This window comes from Pipistrellus kuhlii, unplaced genomic scaffold, assembly GCF_014108245.1.
Source record: "Pipistrellus kuhlii isolate mPipKuh1 unplaced genomic scaffold, mPipKuh1.p scaffold_m20_p_93, whole genome shotgun sequence".
NCBI classification, from domain to species: domain Eukaryota; kingdom Metazoa; phylum Chordata; class Mammalia; order Chiroptera; family Vespertilionidae; genus Pipistrellus; species Pipistrellus kuhlii.
In genome coordinates this window covers 683,467-699,734 of record NW_023425599.1, presented here as the reverse complement: position 1 = coordinate 699,734, position 16,268 = coordinate 683,467, and the positions used below count along the sequence as shown (strand labels likewise).

The window sequence follows — 16,268 nt, the reverse complement described above, 5'->3', positions numbered from 1 at the left end:
CATTCAACATTAAAAAACATACTAATAAAACAACAAAAAATAGGGCTCAAGGACCCAATGAATTATTAACATAGATACAAGGATATTCATGTGCTTCTACCCCCACAGGCTCTCTATGGATTCCAGCTCGTCGGATTAAACCCTATCATGGCATGGCACTGTGACTGCCAGATCTCCTCCAGCCACTATAATATAACCTTTACTAATAATCTTACTGACAATAGCCTAACTTGCACCATTTACCCCTATGTCTTTGTTATGGGCCCCGATCTATTAATAAGCCATAGTGCATCTTTTCTATTACATGTTGAAAAAGGAGCTTATTCTGCATCCTGTATTAGCACCCAGAATATTATTTCATTGAACATCAACACTATTATGATACTTAAAGACAAGCAAAAATCCTAATACCTATTAATCTCACCAGGAAATGGCAAGGGTCATTAGCTATCAAAGTCTTAAAAAAAAGCATTAAGCCAATTATGGCCCAAAAAATTTTGAAGAATGCTATTGCAGCCATTATCTTGGCTGTTGTTATTTTTACTACTGCTAGCATCGCCGTGATGGCCCTTTCTGAGTCTGTACATACTGCCACATTTGTAGACAACTAGAGACTCGCACAAAATTATGCAAGGGACTTGGCCCTTGCAGCCCTGGCTTCGTCTAGAAGGTTGTCTGGGAGGACGTCCGGTGTAGCATATTACAATTTTATTATTATAGATATGGCCTATAACATAACTAGAATATTCACTATAGAATAGCACATAAATAAAAAAATATTAACTAGACTACAGACAATAGAAACAACCATTAAATATCTGGGGGAATAACAGAACACCATAGCACACAGACAAGTGCTTAATTGTGATTGGAAACATAAGCACATATGTGTCAACACTTTAAAATGGAGTAGTAGTCACCATCAGTGAGTTGATGTTAAAAAGCATCAATTGAGGGGCCTCCTAGTGCTTACCACAGACTGTTCTTACCCTGACTGTACAGAAATTAGAGGCAGAGTAAACTCACGCCATATACATCTAGGCTCAGGCCCTTTGCCTGGTCTGTATTATAAATGGGGAGATAAAAAAAAAAAAAAAAAAAAAAAAAAAAAAAAAAAAAAAAAAGCATCTGTGGAGAATCCTATATAATAAAAGCCTATTAGGTAAAGTGTCTGGTCATCTGTTCAACCAGTCAAAGCATAATATGCTAATGATATGCTAAGGCTGCTCAACTGCTCACTCTGATGTGCATTGACTACAGGGGGCAGATGCTCTGACTGGTAGGTTAGCTCGTGTTGGGGTCCAGCCTATTGGGGCTGAGCAAGACAGGGCAGACATGCCTTGGAGCCCTCCCATGGTCCCTTCTTGGCTGGCCAACATCCCGTGTCCCTCCCTAGCCCTGACCAGTGGGGTCCCTCGGCCCAATTGCAATCCAAGACCCCTCAGGGGGGTGTTAGAGAGCTGGATTTGGCCTAATTCTGCAAACCAGGCTGAGAGACCCCACTGGTGCATAAATTCATGCAACGGGCCTCTAGTTTTCATAATAACCTTACTAAAAAAGTAAACATATTACAAAGATAAATTAAAAAGTCATTATTTACTATCAATAAACATGAAAAACAAACTACTACTTGAAATATGGTAAAGGACATTTAGAATGAATAGACGCCACCACATAGTTTTCTAACATCAATTGGTACTTGATCAGACTAACCATTGCTATCATTGTAATTCTCTTTGTTTTTCTTACAGTCTACAAAATTAAAACTCAACCAATGAACATGCTTCACAGACCCCAATCTTCCAAAGCAAAAAGCTTACTGCCTCACTCTGTCTTCTGTAGCTAGCAAAGTTCTTAGTCTCAGTACCTCAGAATGTGACCTTATTTGAAAACTAGAGGCCCGGTGCATGAAATTTGTGCACTTGGGGGAGGATCCCTCAGCCTGGCCTGCTTCCTCTTGGAGTCTGGGACCCCTCAGGGGATGTCTGACTGACTGCTTAGGCCTCAAGCCATCAGTTGGACATTCTCCACACTGCTGCAGAGGCAGGAGAGGCTCCTATCACCACCACTGTGCTCACCAGCCATGAGCCTGGCTTCTGGCTGAGTGGTGCTCCCCCTGTGGGAGTTCACTGACCACCAGGGGGCAGCTCTTGTATTGAGAATCTGCCCTCTGGTGGTCAGTGCACATCATAGCTACTGGCCATTCCACCATTTGGTCGATTTGCATTTTAGCCTTTTATTAGATAGGTTTTATGTAAATATATTGACTATCACTCCAACACGCTAGATGGCTACCCCCATGTGGTCACAAGATAGTCGCCACAAGATGGCCAGCAGGGAAAGGCAGTTGGGAGGGACCAGGCCTGCAAAGGAGGGAAGTTGGGGGTGATCAAGCCTGCAGGGGAAGGCAATTAAGGGTGACCAGGCTGGCAGAGGAGGGAAGTTAGGGGCAACTGGGCCTGCAGGGAAGGGCAGTTGGGGAGGACCTAGGCCTGAAGGGGAGAGCAGTTAGAGGTGACCAGGCTGCAGGAGAGGGCAGTTAGGGGCAATCAGGCTGGCAGGGGTGTGGTTAGGGGTGATCAGTCTGGCAGGCAGAAGTGTTTAGGGGCTATCAAGAAGGCAGGCAGGCAAGCAATTGGGAGCCAGCAGTCCTAGATTGTGAGAGGAATGTATGACTGCCCGTTTAGGCCTGATCCTACTGGGACCTAGAGGGGTCCCATATTGGAGAGGATGCAGGCTGGGCTGAGGGACACCCTCCCCCCAATGCATAAACGTCATGCACCGGGCCTCTAGTTACAGACATAATTGGTTTAAATGAGTTCTTATAAGTATAGGCCAAGGCCCTAATCTAATATGTCACTTTATAATGAGAAATTTGGGACACAAACACATAAACAGTGAGACAACCATTGAACACGATGCAACAGGAGCCACAGAACACCAGAGATTGCCAGAAGTCCCCAGAAGCTATGTGAGAGTCCTGGAACAGAGTTTCAAAGTTTGAACAGGAACCAATTCAGTTGACACCTTGATCTCTGACTTTTATCCTCCAAAACTATGGGAAAGTAAATTTCTATTGTGTTAAGCCATATAAAAAGGTTGGAAGTACAGTACAAAGGATAGTTTTGTTCTAAACCATTTGAAACAAGTTGCTGAACACATCCCCCAAGTCCCTGAAAACCTTAATATATAATTCTTACAAGGACATTCAACTACATAGTCACAATGCTATCAAGATCAGGAAATGCTAAACATGACCTCCATCTGATCCTCAGACCTTATTTTAAGTTGTATCAACCCACTCAAAAATGGTCTTTAGAGAGGGATCCAGTCCGAGATAAGATACTTCCTTCATTCATTATGTCTCTTTTTGTCCCCTTTACACCAAGAGAGCTTCTCAGTCGGTCCTTGACGTGTATTACCCTGATCCTGCTAAAGATCACCATAAGAGACTGTCTGTCACTTTGGTTTGTTTGACATTTCCTCATTATTAGATCAGGTGATGCATCTCTGGCAATAATGGCACAGATAGGATACTATGTTCTCATTTCATTCTAGTGGATCGCCCAAATTTCAGTTTGTTTCATTATTGACCACATGATTAAGGTAGTGCCTGCCAGACTTCTGCTCTGTAAGATTTCCCCCCTTTGTGGTTGTATTAGTTTTCTGTTCTTGCTGTGACAAGTTACCACAAACTAGGTGGTTTAAAATAACAAACATATTCTCTCATTGTTCTGGAGACTAAGAGTCTGAGAGCAAGGTGCCAGGAGCGCCAAACTCCCTCTGGAAGGTCTAAAGGAGAATCCATTCTTTGCTTCTTCCAGCTTCTTGCTGACTTTGTTGGCATTCTTGACTTACGACTGCATCACTCCATAACAAAGTGGAATTTATTCTGGGATGCAAGGCTGGTACAATACTCACAAATCAATAAATGTGATACATCACATTAATAAAATGAAGGATAAAATTACATGACCATATCAATATAGGCAGAAAAGCATTCAACAAAATCCAGCACCCTTTTTGACATAAACCTCTCAGTAAAGTGGGATTAGAAGGATCATACCTCAAAATAATAAAGGCCATATATGATAAACCTACAGCCAACATCATATTCAATGGGCAAAAACTAAAACCATTTCCCCTAATAATAGGAAGAAGACAAGAATGTCTGTTTTCACCATTCATATTCAACATAGTACTAGCCACAGCAATCAGACAAGAAGAAAAAATAAAAGGTATCCAAGTTGGGAAGAAGGAAGTAAAACTGTCATTATTCACAGAAAGACATGATATTATACATAGAAAACCCTACAAAATCTACCAATAAAGTACTAAAGTTAATAAGTGAATTCAGCAATGTAGCAGCATAGAAAATTAACAGCCAGAAATTGATGGCATTTTTATACACTAATAATGACCTATCAGAAACAGAAACTAAGAAAACAACATTTACCATTGCAACAACAAAAATATACCTAGGAATAAATTTAACCAATGAGGTAAAAGACCTTTACTCAGAATACTATAGGTCCTATAGTATAGGACATTGAAAAAATAAATAGAGAAGGATGTAAACAAGTGGAAACATATTCTGTGTTCAAGGATTAGAAGAATTATCATTAAAATGTCCATACTACCCAAAGCAATCCATAGATTCAACACAATCCCCATTAAAATACCAATGGTATATGTCATAGATCTGGAAAAATTATCCAAAAAATGTATATGAAATCAAAAAGGACCCCGAATAGCCACAGAAATCCTGAGAAAGAAGAACAAAGTTGGAGGAATCATAATACCAGTTATCAAACTATACTACAAAGCCATTATAATCAAAGCAGCCTGGTATTGGCACAAGAAAAGGCAAATGGATCAATGGAACAGAACAGAGACCCCAGAAATCGGCCCAAGCCATTACGCTCAATTAATATTAAAAAAATATATATATATATATATATATATATATATATATATATATATATATATATAAAATATATATTTTACTGATTTTTTACAGAGAGGAAGAGAGAGGGATAGAGAGTTAGAAACATCGATGAGAGAGAATCATTGATCAGCTGCCTCCTGCACATCCCCCACCAGGGATGTGCCCGCAACCAAGGTACATGCCCTTGACCAGAATCGAACCCAGGACCCTTCAGTCCCCAGGCCAACGCTCTATCCACTGAGCCAAACCAGTCCTGGCTACGCTCAATTAATATTTGACAATGGGGGCAAACACATACAATGAAGTAAAGATAATCTCTTCAATAAATGCTGGTGGGGAAATTAGACAGGTGAATGCAAAAAAACTTAGATCATCAACTTGAATCATACAGAAAAATAAACTCAAAATGGATAAAAGATTTAATTGTAAGTTATGAAACCATAAAATCTTAGAAGAAAATATAGGCAGCAAGATCATAAATATCTCACATAGCAGAATTTTCACAGATAAACTTCCCAGTGCAAGAGAAACAAAGGAAAAATAAACAAACTGGTCCACATCAAACTAAAAAGCTTCTGCACAGCAACAGAAACCATGAACAAAATGCAAAGGGAACCCACTGTATGGGAGAACATATTTGCAAATGATACATCTTATAAGGAGTAATTCCCAAAATATCTAAAGAACTCATACAATTCAATAAAAGGAAGACAAACAACCCAACTTAAAAATGGCTCAGTGGATAGAGCATCGGCCTTTGGACTGAAAGGTCCCAGGTTCGATTAAGATCCAGGTCATGTACCTTGGTTGCAGGCACATCCCTGGTGGGGGGCATGCAGGAGTCTGCTGATCAATGTTTCTCTCTCTTCGATGTTTCTAACTCTCTATCCCTCTCCCTTTTTCCTCTGTAAAAAATAAATAAAATATTTTTTAAAATGGGCGAAGGACCTAGACACTTCTTCAAAGATAGCAAAAAGATGGTAAAGGGACATAAAAAAGTGCTCCAAGTCTCATGCAAGCCCCCTACTGTGGATTTAGCCTGCAACCCAGGCATGTGCCATCGTTGGCTGAGACCTCTTGTTTCATACATTGGTTGATGCTCAACCACTGAGGCACACCAGTCCGCTTTCCCCATCTTTAGAGAGAGATCTTGCTGTTTATGGCTAATAAAGGTAGTGGGAAAGAGTTATGCTACACCAATGTACACTTGGTATTTTTACTGCCAAAGGTGGGGGTGTGTGAAGTCCATTTTCTCAACCTCCCATTGGAGGCAACTCGAGGCCACATCCTGTGCTTTAGTAGCATTGGGCTATGGTAGCTTGAGACGCTTGGTTATGAGGTAACTTCCCCAGGTGGCAGATGTAGAAACTAGTAATTTTAGATCTAATGACAGAGCCTTGCAACCTTGTTCTCAAATACAGAAACTACTGCTATAGTGAATCTGAAAATGGAGAAGATAACCCCACTTCCTGCCTTCATAATCAGTAGCAACATAAAGCTTGGGTCTCGTGGGACAAGCCTTTTCTGCTAACGGTAGTTTTCATATTGCCTGCCCCTCCTGTTATCTTTCTGTTTATCATGGCAAATGATTTTAGATCCCATCTAGGTTTGTGCCTTCTGTCAACTTAAATCCATAGATTCTTCCTGACTTAGACTGGAGACATCTGAAGCTGCTGCACCCCAGAATTTAATTTAATTTAACAGAAGATTAGTTTAGCGCTCTGTGGTTTATTTATAAAACACGGCTTACCCTTGCAAGCCTGATGGTTCATCATGGAGCACCCCTACTAGAGGTCAAGTTTTGTTTTTCTTGACAGCTAGTTCTCCAAACCCCTGGGAAAGTTCCCCTGATGTCCAGTAGAGGCATCCTCTTCCTTGGGAATTGTTCTAAGGAACATGGTGGTTTTCAGGTAAACAGCCCTGTGGTAGAGGCCCCTGATTGTCCTATAACGTTTCTGGGAGCACTCAGGCCTCTGAGAGAAGGTTCCAGAACTGGGAATCCGTAGCTACCATAGGGACAATCCACAGAGCCAAGACACAGAGTCTCACCAGACTTGAGGCAGGTTGCCATAGTGGTTTTAACAGGTGAGCTCCCTCCCACATACACTGAAAAATCCAGCTGAGATGAGCCCTTGCTATAAAAAGCTGTACCTGAAAAGACATGGACATGTTTATTAGTCTCTAAGGCCCTGGCAGTTGACTATATAGAAGAATGTCAGTGTTCTCAATGAAATTTAAATTCAGAAATAGCAACAATGTGAAAACTTACATTCATCAAATAGTAGCATTTAAAATATCCATGACTAATAAAGTGAACATTCAGAGGTGCCACTGCTCAGCATGTACCATGTTAGTCAGTTGAGGACAGTGATCTCATCCAAACAGAACAGAAGTTTCAAACATCTGAGTAGTTTAAGTTGAAAACAGGAGAACGGAGAAGTAAGAGAAGATAAATGTCTTCAAAGGGAGAGTAGCTGGTGCCATAAGCAGTCTGACTTCAGCAGTTACTGATCACAGACGTGTGATGAAGCCAGGCTGAACCTGGGAAACCGCATGTCCACAGGCTGACAGGCATATGGCATGGACCAATGTTGCCATAACTTAGGATGAATCTTTGTTCCCAGTTAGTGAAAATAATTTTTAAAAATAATTTCAATTTAAAAAAAGTGCTCCAAGTCACTAATTATCAGATAAATGCAATTACAATGACAGTGAGATATCACATTGTACCTGCCAGATTGTCTACCATCAACAAATCAGCAAACAAGTGTAGGTGAGGATGTGGAGAAAGGGGAACCCAGTACACTGCTGGTGGAAAGTACTAGTAGACTGGTATAGCCACTATGGAAAACAGTGTGAAATTTCCTTTAAAATTTAAAAATAAAACTACCATTTGACCCAGCAATCCCACTTCTAGGACTATATCCTAAAGTTCCTGAAACACCAACCAAAAAAAACAAAAACAAACACAAAAACAAACACAGAAAAACACCTTTGTTCATAGCAGCACAATTTACAAGAGCTAAGACCTGAAAATAGCCCAAGTGCCCATCAGCAGATGAGTGGATAAGAAGCTGTGGTACATCTGCACCATGGAATACTATGCAGCAGTAAAAAAAGAAGGACCTCTTACACTTTGAGACAGGAGGGACCTGGAGAGTATTATGCTAAGTGAAAAAAGTCAGTCAGAGAAAGTCAAGATTCACTTGATCTCATTTATATGTGGAATCTAATTAACAATTTATACAACTGAACAAAATGGGCTCAGAGACATGGAAGCACGGCATGGTCTGATGGATCTCAGAAGTAAGGGGTGTGGGGGAGAAGCCAGAGAATACCCAAAGAAATTGTATGCATATATGCATAATCCTTAGACACAGACAGTAGTGTGTGAAGGCCTGTAATGCACTCAACAATAACAATAAATATATTTTAAAAGTAAAATTTATTGATTTTTTTAAAATCCATACTACCCAAAACTATTCTATTGATCCAATCAAATTCCTATCAAGATACCAATAGCATATTTCACAGAACTAAAACAAATATTCCAAAAATGCACACAGGAATCACAAAAAAAAGCAACAATCTTGAGAAAGAACAAAGTTGGAAGAATCATGCTACCTGATGTCAAACTATACTGCAACTCCATAGCAATCAAAACATCATGGTACTGGCATAAAAAGAGACATATAGATCAAAGGAACAGAACAGAGAGCCAAGAAATAAACCCACGCCTTTATAGTCAATTCATATTTGACAAAGGAGGAAAAACATACAGTAGAGTAAAGACAGTCTCTTCAATAAATGGTGTTTGGAAAATTGGACAAATACATGCAAAAAAAAAATGAAACTAGACCACTTTATTACACAACAAAAGAATAAATCAAATAGATTAAAGACTTAAATGTCAGCCACAAGCACAGTAGGAGAGTTGTACAGGTGCTGACAGGGAAAAGCAAAACAAACAGGAACATACAAAACATCCTGCCAACAGCAAAAACAACCACAAAAGAAAAGAGAATTAAAAAAGAGAATAAGAATAATCCTATATATAAAGAGGTAATATGCAAATTGACCATCACTCCAACACACAAGATGGCTGTTCCCATGTGGTCAAAGATGGCCACCTCCATATGAACACAAGATGGCCACCATGAGATTGCCAGCAGGGGAGGATAGTTGAGAGGGACCTGGGCCTTCAGGGGAGGGCAGTTCAGGGAAACCAGGCTAGCAGATGAGGGCACTCAGAGGTGACCAGGCCAGCCGAGGAGGGCCGTTAGGGGCAATCAGGCTGGCAGGGGAACATTTAGGTGTCAATCAGGCTGGCAGACGAGTGGTTAGGGGGTTATCAGGCTGGCAGACAGAAGCAGTTAGGGGCAATCAGGAAGGCAGCCAGACAAGCAGTTGGGAGCCAGCAGTCCTGGATTGTGAGAAAGGTGTCTGACTGCCCAGTGGGATTGGGCCTAAATGGGCAGTTGGACATTTTTCGAGGGGTCCCAGATTGGAGAGAGTGCTGGCTGGGCTGTTGGACACCGCCTGTGCACGAATTTTTTGCACTGGGCCTCTAGTAAACAATGAAGAAATAGAGAAAAAGACAATAGTATTAATAGTAAACTAACAAATAAAGATAATACTGGAAGAGAAAGGGGACAGAAAAAAAAATTCTGAAAGAAGGGAGAGCAAAAGATAAGAGTAGAGAATAGCAAAAGGGAAATGGTTAAAAAAAAGACAAGAAAACAGAGAAAGTAAGTTAATAAACTATGCAAAGGTAGAAGACAAGAGAAGTGTGAAGTGAAAGAATTAATGGAAAAGAAAAATAGAATAAGAAAAGGAAGGAGGGCAATAAGAAGTATGAAACAGGAGAGAAAAGAGCAAAAATATCAACAATAATACCCAAGCAATACAGACGAAAATCCTATATAATAAGAGAGGAATATGCAAATTGGGTTGGGACTTCGTAATGGTCATGACTGATAGGCAGAGGGCAGGGAGGGGGACAGAGGAGGTGTGGGGTCTGTGGCCAGGACATGAGCCTGTGGTACCTCCTCTGGAGTTGGGGAGCTAATGACCAATTGGGCTCCAGTCTGCCCCTAGCATCCCTTTCCAGCAGTCATGTGGCCTCTAGCCACAGCTTCGTGGAGACAGATTCTACCAGGCCACCGGAGGCCATGTTGCTGGGCCGCAGGGTGCTCATTCAAGATGTGACACAGAGAGGAGGTGTGGGAGGAAATCCAGAGAATAGGATGTGACAGTTCAAGACTCACTTCCTTTGGGCTTTGTCCTTCTTGGCCTTGTTACTTTTCTTTTGGGCCTGGAGTGCAAGCACTGCAAGAGAGAGGGATGGATGAAGGGAGAATGTGGAAGAAAGGAGGTGACCCAGGGGAAGGTGGAGCCCTAGCAGAGGCACGGCTTTCGCAAAGCAGCTGGCCAGGAGGAGGGCGGCCTAAGGGGCACAGAACGGCGCCACACCGTCCCTCTATGAGGACACCCCACACAGGCGCTGCCTTCGCCAGCAGGCGCTGGGCGACATCTGCAAATGCACCTGCAACCTCTAGCATTCTGGGCAAAGAACTGACCCTGTGCCCCTCTGGGTACCAGGCTTGCTAGGAGTGCGCTGTCACCAATGCCACAGATCTAAGGCACAGGAGGGGGCTCAGGCTGGGGCAGGGGCCAGTGGGCAGGGATCTGCCTCACGGAGAGAGAGATTCTGCAGTGGCCCCAAGACACAGGTGGGCCTGATGGGGGACAAGGGGCATGGGAAGACGCCCAGGCTGAGTCAAGTTCCACAGCCAACTGGAACTGGCCTCAATCTCCTGGTCTATAAAATGGATTGAGCATGTCCCAGTGCCTTCAATCAGCTTTGAGACCAATTGAGATACTATATAAAGAAAGTGAGGGAAGAAGTGAGAAAGAAAAGGAAAGACAAACAACACAAAAGACTGGAAACCCATTGTCATTTAAATAGGGAATACAGTCAATGTGTTGTAATGATGGTATGATGCCAGGTGGGTCCTGGAAATACTGGGGAACTTTGTAAAGTATAGGATTGTCTAACCACTATTCTGTAACTATCATAAAACCTGAAACCAATACAAAATAATAATGAATGTAAAGAAATGAAAATAGGAGTGAAATTTTTATAAATTTCAAAGTTTAACAAAAAGTTGTAAAGGAAGAAAGGGGGAGAATAAAAATCATGTTTTTCATTTTACCACTTTATTGTCTTTATATGGTGCTTTTATACTTTTCTAAGCCATTATCTCATTTAAATTTCAGAGCAATTTAAAGACAAGATAGTAATTCCCTATTCCAGTGTTTCCCAAAGTGTGGTACGCGTATCCCCAGGGGCACAGGAGGAGTTTGGTGGGGGTACATGTTGCACCGGAGTTTGGTGGGGATATGCACTGCATCGTGCTTAGCTGCGCCTAAGTCTATGTTCTCATGAGTACAAGGGGTACTCAGCGTTACGAAAATTATATTGTAGAAGGGGTACACATATGTCAAAAGTTTGGGCCTATTCAAAGAAAGGAAATCTTGATGTCTGGTCCCAATGATTCAATTGTCAAGCCCTTGTTATAAGTCAGGATTAGTAAAATTTTCTGTGAAGGGCCATATCCTATATAATAAAGAGGTAATATGCAAATTAACCCTCATGCCCTCACAAGATGGCTGGCAAGGTGTTAGTTATACTTGCATCTAACAAAATAGGTTTCAACATAAAAAAGTTAATGAGAGACAAAGATGAACATTTAAAAATAATCTTTCTTGTTGAAACTATTACATAAGTTCCCCTTTCTCCCACATTGACCACTTCTAGCCTGCCTCTGCCCTCAACCCCAGGCCTTCACCACCCTATTGTCTGTACTTTCACCACCCTATTGTCTATGGATTTTGCATATATGCATATATTTTCACTGGTTGATCTCTTCCCACCCACACACCTCCCTTGCCTTCCATCTGAAGCTCAACAGTCTGTTCCATGCTTCTGTGTCTCTGGATCTATTTTAAAATATATATATATATTATTGATTTTTTACAGAGAGGAAGGGAGAGGGACAGAAAGCCAGAAACATCTATTAGAGAGAAACATTGACCAGCTGCCTCCTGCACACCCCCCACCAGGGATATGCCCACAACCAATGTACATGTCTTTGACTGGAATCAAACCTGGGACTTTCAGATCAATGTTTTATCCACTGAGCCAAACCGGTTTCAGCTGGATCTATTTTTTATTCATCTTTTTATTTTGTTCATTAGATTCCACATGTGAGTGATATCGTGGGATCCTTATCTTTCTCTGACTTGCTCATTTCACTTAGCATAATACTCTCCAGGTCCCTCCATGCTGTTGCAAATGGTAAGAGTTCTTTCTCTTTTACAGAAGCCAAGTATTCCATTGTGCAAATATACCACAGTTTTCTAATCCATTCATCTGCTGATGGGCACTTGGGCTGTTTCCAGATCTTCACTATGGTGAATTGTGCTGCTATGAACATAGGGGTGCGTATAATCTTTTTTATTAGTTTTTTGGGTTCCTTAGGATTTTTCCTAGAAGTGGGATCACTGGGTCAAAAGGCAGTTCCATAATTAATTTTTTGAGGAAACTCCACACTGTTCTCCGCAGTGGCTGCACCAGTCTGCATTCCCACCAGCAGTGTACTAGGGCTCCCTTTTCTCCACATCCTTGCCAGCACCTGTCATTTGTTGGGTAGAGAGTAGAGAATAGAGAATAGAGAATAAGATGATAGCTATTCTGAAAGGTATAAAATGGTACCTCACTATTGCTTTGATTTGCATCTCTAAGATGATTAGTAACTTTGAGCATTTTTTCATATGTGTCTCTTGGCCTTCTGTATGTCCACTTTGGAGAAGTTTCTATTTAGGTCCTTTGCCCAATTTTTAAATCGGATTGTCTTTCTTTGCTAAGTTGTATAAATTCCCTATATATTTTGGAAATTAACCCCTTATCAAATGTATCATTGGCAAATATGTTCTCCCATGCAGTGGGCTCCCTTTTCATTTTATTGATTTTTTTTTCTGTGCAGAAGCTTCTTACTTTTTTATATAGTCCCATTTTTCCCCCTTAGTTTTCATTGTCCTAGTAGATGTATCTATAAACATGTTGCTAGAAAAAATGTCTGAGAATTTGCTGCCTATGGTTTCTTTCAGGATTTTTAGGGGTTCATATCTTATATTTAAGTATTTTATCCATTTTGAATGTTTGAGTTTACTCTTGTGTATAATATAAGTTGGTGGTCTAGTTTCATTTTTTGGCATGTATCTGTCCAATTTTCCCAATATCATTTATTGAAGCGACTGTCTTTGCTTCATTGTATTTTCTTGTCTCCTTTGTCCAATATTAATTGAATATAATGGCGATTTCTGGATTCTTTGTTCTGTTCCACTGATCTATACGCCTGTTCTTGTGCCAGTGCCAGGATATTTTGATTACAGTGGCTTTATAATATAGCTTAATATTTGGTTTTGTGATTCTTTCAACTTTGTTCTTCTTTCTCAAAATTGCTGCAGCTATTCAGGGTCTTTTTTGGTCCCAATACAATTTTGGAGTATTTTCTCTAGGTCTGTGAAATATGCCATTGATATTTTAATAGGGTTGCATTGAATCTATAGTTTGCTTTGGGTAGTATGGACATTTTAATGATGTTGATCCTACCAATCCATGAACACAGTCTATTCTTTTATTTCTCTCTTATCTACATCCTATATTTTCCTAAGTATAGACCTTTTACCTCCTTGGTTAAGTTTATTTATAAGTATCTTATTTTTTTTGTTGCAGTGGTAAATGAAAATAATTGTTAGTTACAAAGATGCCATAGATTACTGGGTGTTAATTTTGTATTCTGCTACATTTCCAATCATTTATTAAATCTAATAGTGTTTTGATGGTGTCTTTAGGATTTTCTATGTACAATATCATGTAATCTGTGAATAATGACAGTTTTACTTCCTCCTTTCCAATGTTAGTACCTTTTATGTTTTCTTCTTGTCTGATGACTGTGTACTGGAAGTCCTGTCCTATATAATAGAAGCCTGGTATGCAAATTGACCAAACAGCAGAACCACTGGCAGAACCACGGGTTGCTATGATGTGTGCTGACCACCAGGAAGCAGACACTCAATGCAGGAGCTTCCCCCAGCCCACAAGCCCCAGGCCAGCCAAGGCTGGTGCCAGTGGGGGTCCCCCAATCACACCACCAGTCATCCTACAGAGGGAGGCAACTGGCAGTAACAGTGGGGGGTGGGGACAGCTGGCAAGTGGCCTGGTGTTGGCTCCCACTTGCTCCATTGGTCACCTCCCGCAGCGAGAGGCTACTGGCAGCGGTGGCAGGGTCAGCAAGCAGGCAGCACCAGGCCGGCCAAAGAAGGTTCCCTGCCAGTCACCCCACAGATAGGTTCTGATTGTACTCAGGCCTAGGGATCCTACCCATGCACAAATTGGGATGCTGCTCAGCCAGAAGCAGTGACAGCACTAAGGATGCCTGACTGCTGGCGTAGGCCAGCTCCCTGTGGAGCCATCAGTCAGACATTCGCTGAGGGCTCCCAGATTGCAAGAGGGCACAGGCTGGGCTGAGGGACTCCCCTCTCCCTGCCCCTCGAGTACACAATTTTCATGCACCGGGCCTCTAGTATTGAATAAGTGGTGAAAGCAGATATCCCTAGTTGTAGAATTTCCACTCAGCCAGCTTTCCTGTGGTTCTGGACTGATAATTCTCAGGGGGAAAGTGGTATAGGAGGTGCAGGAAGAGACTGGACAAAAATTGTACTCCTTTGGATGAGGACAGTGTCGGGGAGGTAAAGGCAGAGTGTGGGGTGGGAACTGGGTAGAGGGGAGCTATGGGGGGGGGAGAGGAGAAACTATTATAATAATCTGAACAATAAAGATTTATTAAATTAAAAGAAATAATGCCTTATAATTTCAATGTAAGTTTATTCCTTGGTATACAGTATATCTATTCCTTTTGTCTACCACAAATGGAATGTTTAAATGACATTTTATTTTTAGTATATATAACTACAATGGATTTTTGTACCCTGATTTTTGTATCCCACTACTTTATTTATTGTTTCTAAGAGGTTTTTAGTGGACCCTTTAGGGTTTTCTATATAAAGAATAATGTCATCTGCAAACTGACTATTTTACTTCTCTATTCCCAACTTGGATGGCTTTCCTCTCTTATCACTCTGGCTACGACTTCTGGTACTGGTGAATAACGTGGTGAGAGTGGACATTCTTTTCTTGTTCCTGACCTTAGAGAAAAAGTTTTCAGTTTTTCACCATTAACTATAATATCAGCTGAGGGTCTGTCATACATAGACTTCATTGTATTCATGTACTTTCCTCCTAGACCTGTTTTTATATAGTGTTTTACTAATAAATGGATAATGTATTTTTTCAAGTGTGTTTTTTTTTCTGTGTCTGCTCATATGATCATATGATTTTTATCCTTCATTTTGTTAATGTGGTGTATCACATTGATCATTTGACCTGTTGAACCATTTGTGTGCTCTTGGAATGAACCTTACTTGATTCTGATGGTTTGATCTTTTAAATGTATTCTTTTAATTTGCTAGTGTTTTTGCATCCATATTCATCAGAGATATTGATCTGTAGTTTTCATTTTAATTATCCATGCCAGTTTTTGGTATCAGGGTAATGTTGGCCTCATAAAATGTGTTAGAAAGTATTGCCTTTTCTTCAATTTTTTGTGAGGGATAGGTATTAAACCTTTTTTAAGTTTTTGGTAGAACTCATTAGTAAAGCCACCTGGTTTTGGACTTTTACTTTTCAGCTTTTTTCCCTTCTCATTTGTAATTTTAACCAAGGCATTGCTAATTCATTTTTTCTTTCTTTCATAAAAGCACCAAGTTTTAATCATGTAAGTCAATTCATTTTTTGGGAAAGAAACACCATCAAGAACTCCCCTCCAGAATAAGACAATGATGTTTATTCTTCCAAACAACCAAATTCAAAGTCTATCAAAACAAAAACAGAAACAGCCCACACAGGAAAAAAAGTAAAAAAAAAAAAAAAAAAATTGCATTCTAGGGCTCAGTGCATGTAGCAGCCTTTGCTATGCTAACTAATCATCCTTCAGCTAACTTTCAAAAACAACACCCTAGGTCATCAAAATATACATTTTCCATTTGCCTTTTTAAATTAAAAAGTAATTTAAAAAGAAACCTTGAAGGAATTCACAATCAATTGCCTGACTCATTTTGATGGCAAGTACAGCATGTGAAGGCCAGGAAGGCTATGGTTAGCTTTCTTCCAAACAGTGCAAAATACCCACAATTC

At 40.6% G+C, this 16,268-nt stretch overlaps 1 non-coding gene across 1 annotated transcript; it reads left to right on the top strand.

The window, feature by feature from the left end:
• Nucleotides 1-956: 956 nt before the first annotated feature.
• LOC118714015 lies at nt 957-1,086 on the top strand. The gene has a single exon (XR_004986466.1). It is a non-coding gene; the product is annotated as a small nucleolar RNA SNORA51 (small nucleolar RNA).
• Nucleotides 1,087-16,268: the final 15,182 nt, after the last annotated feature.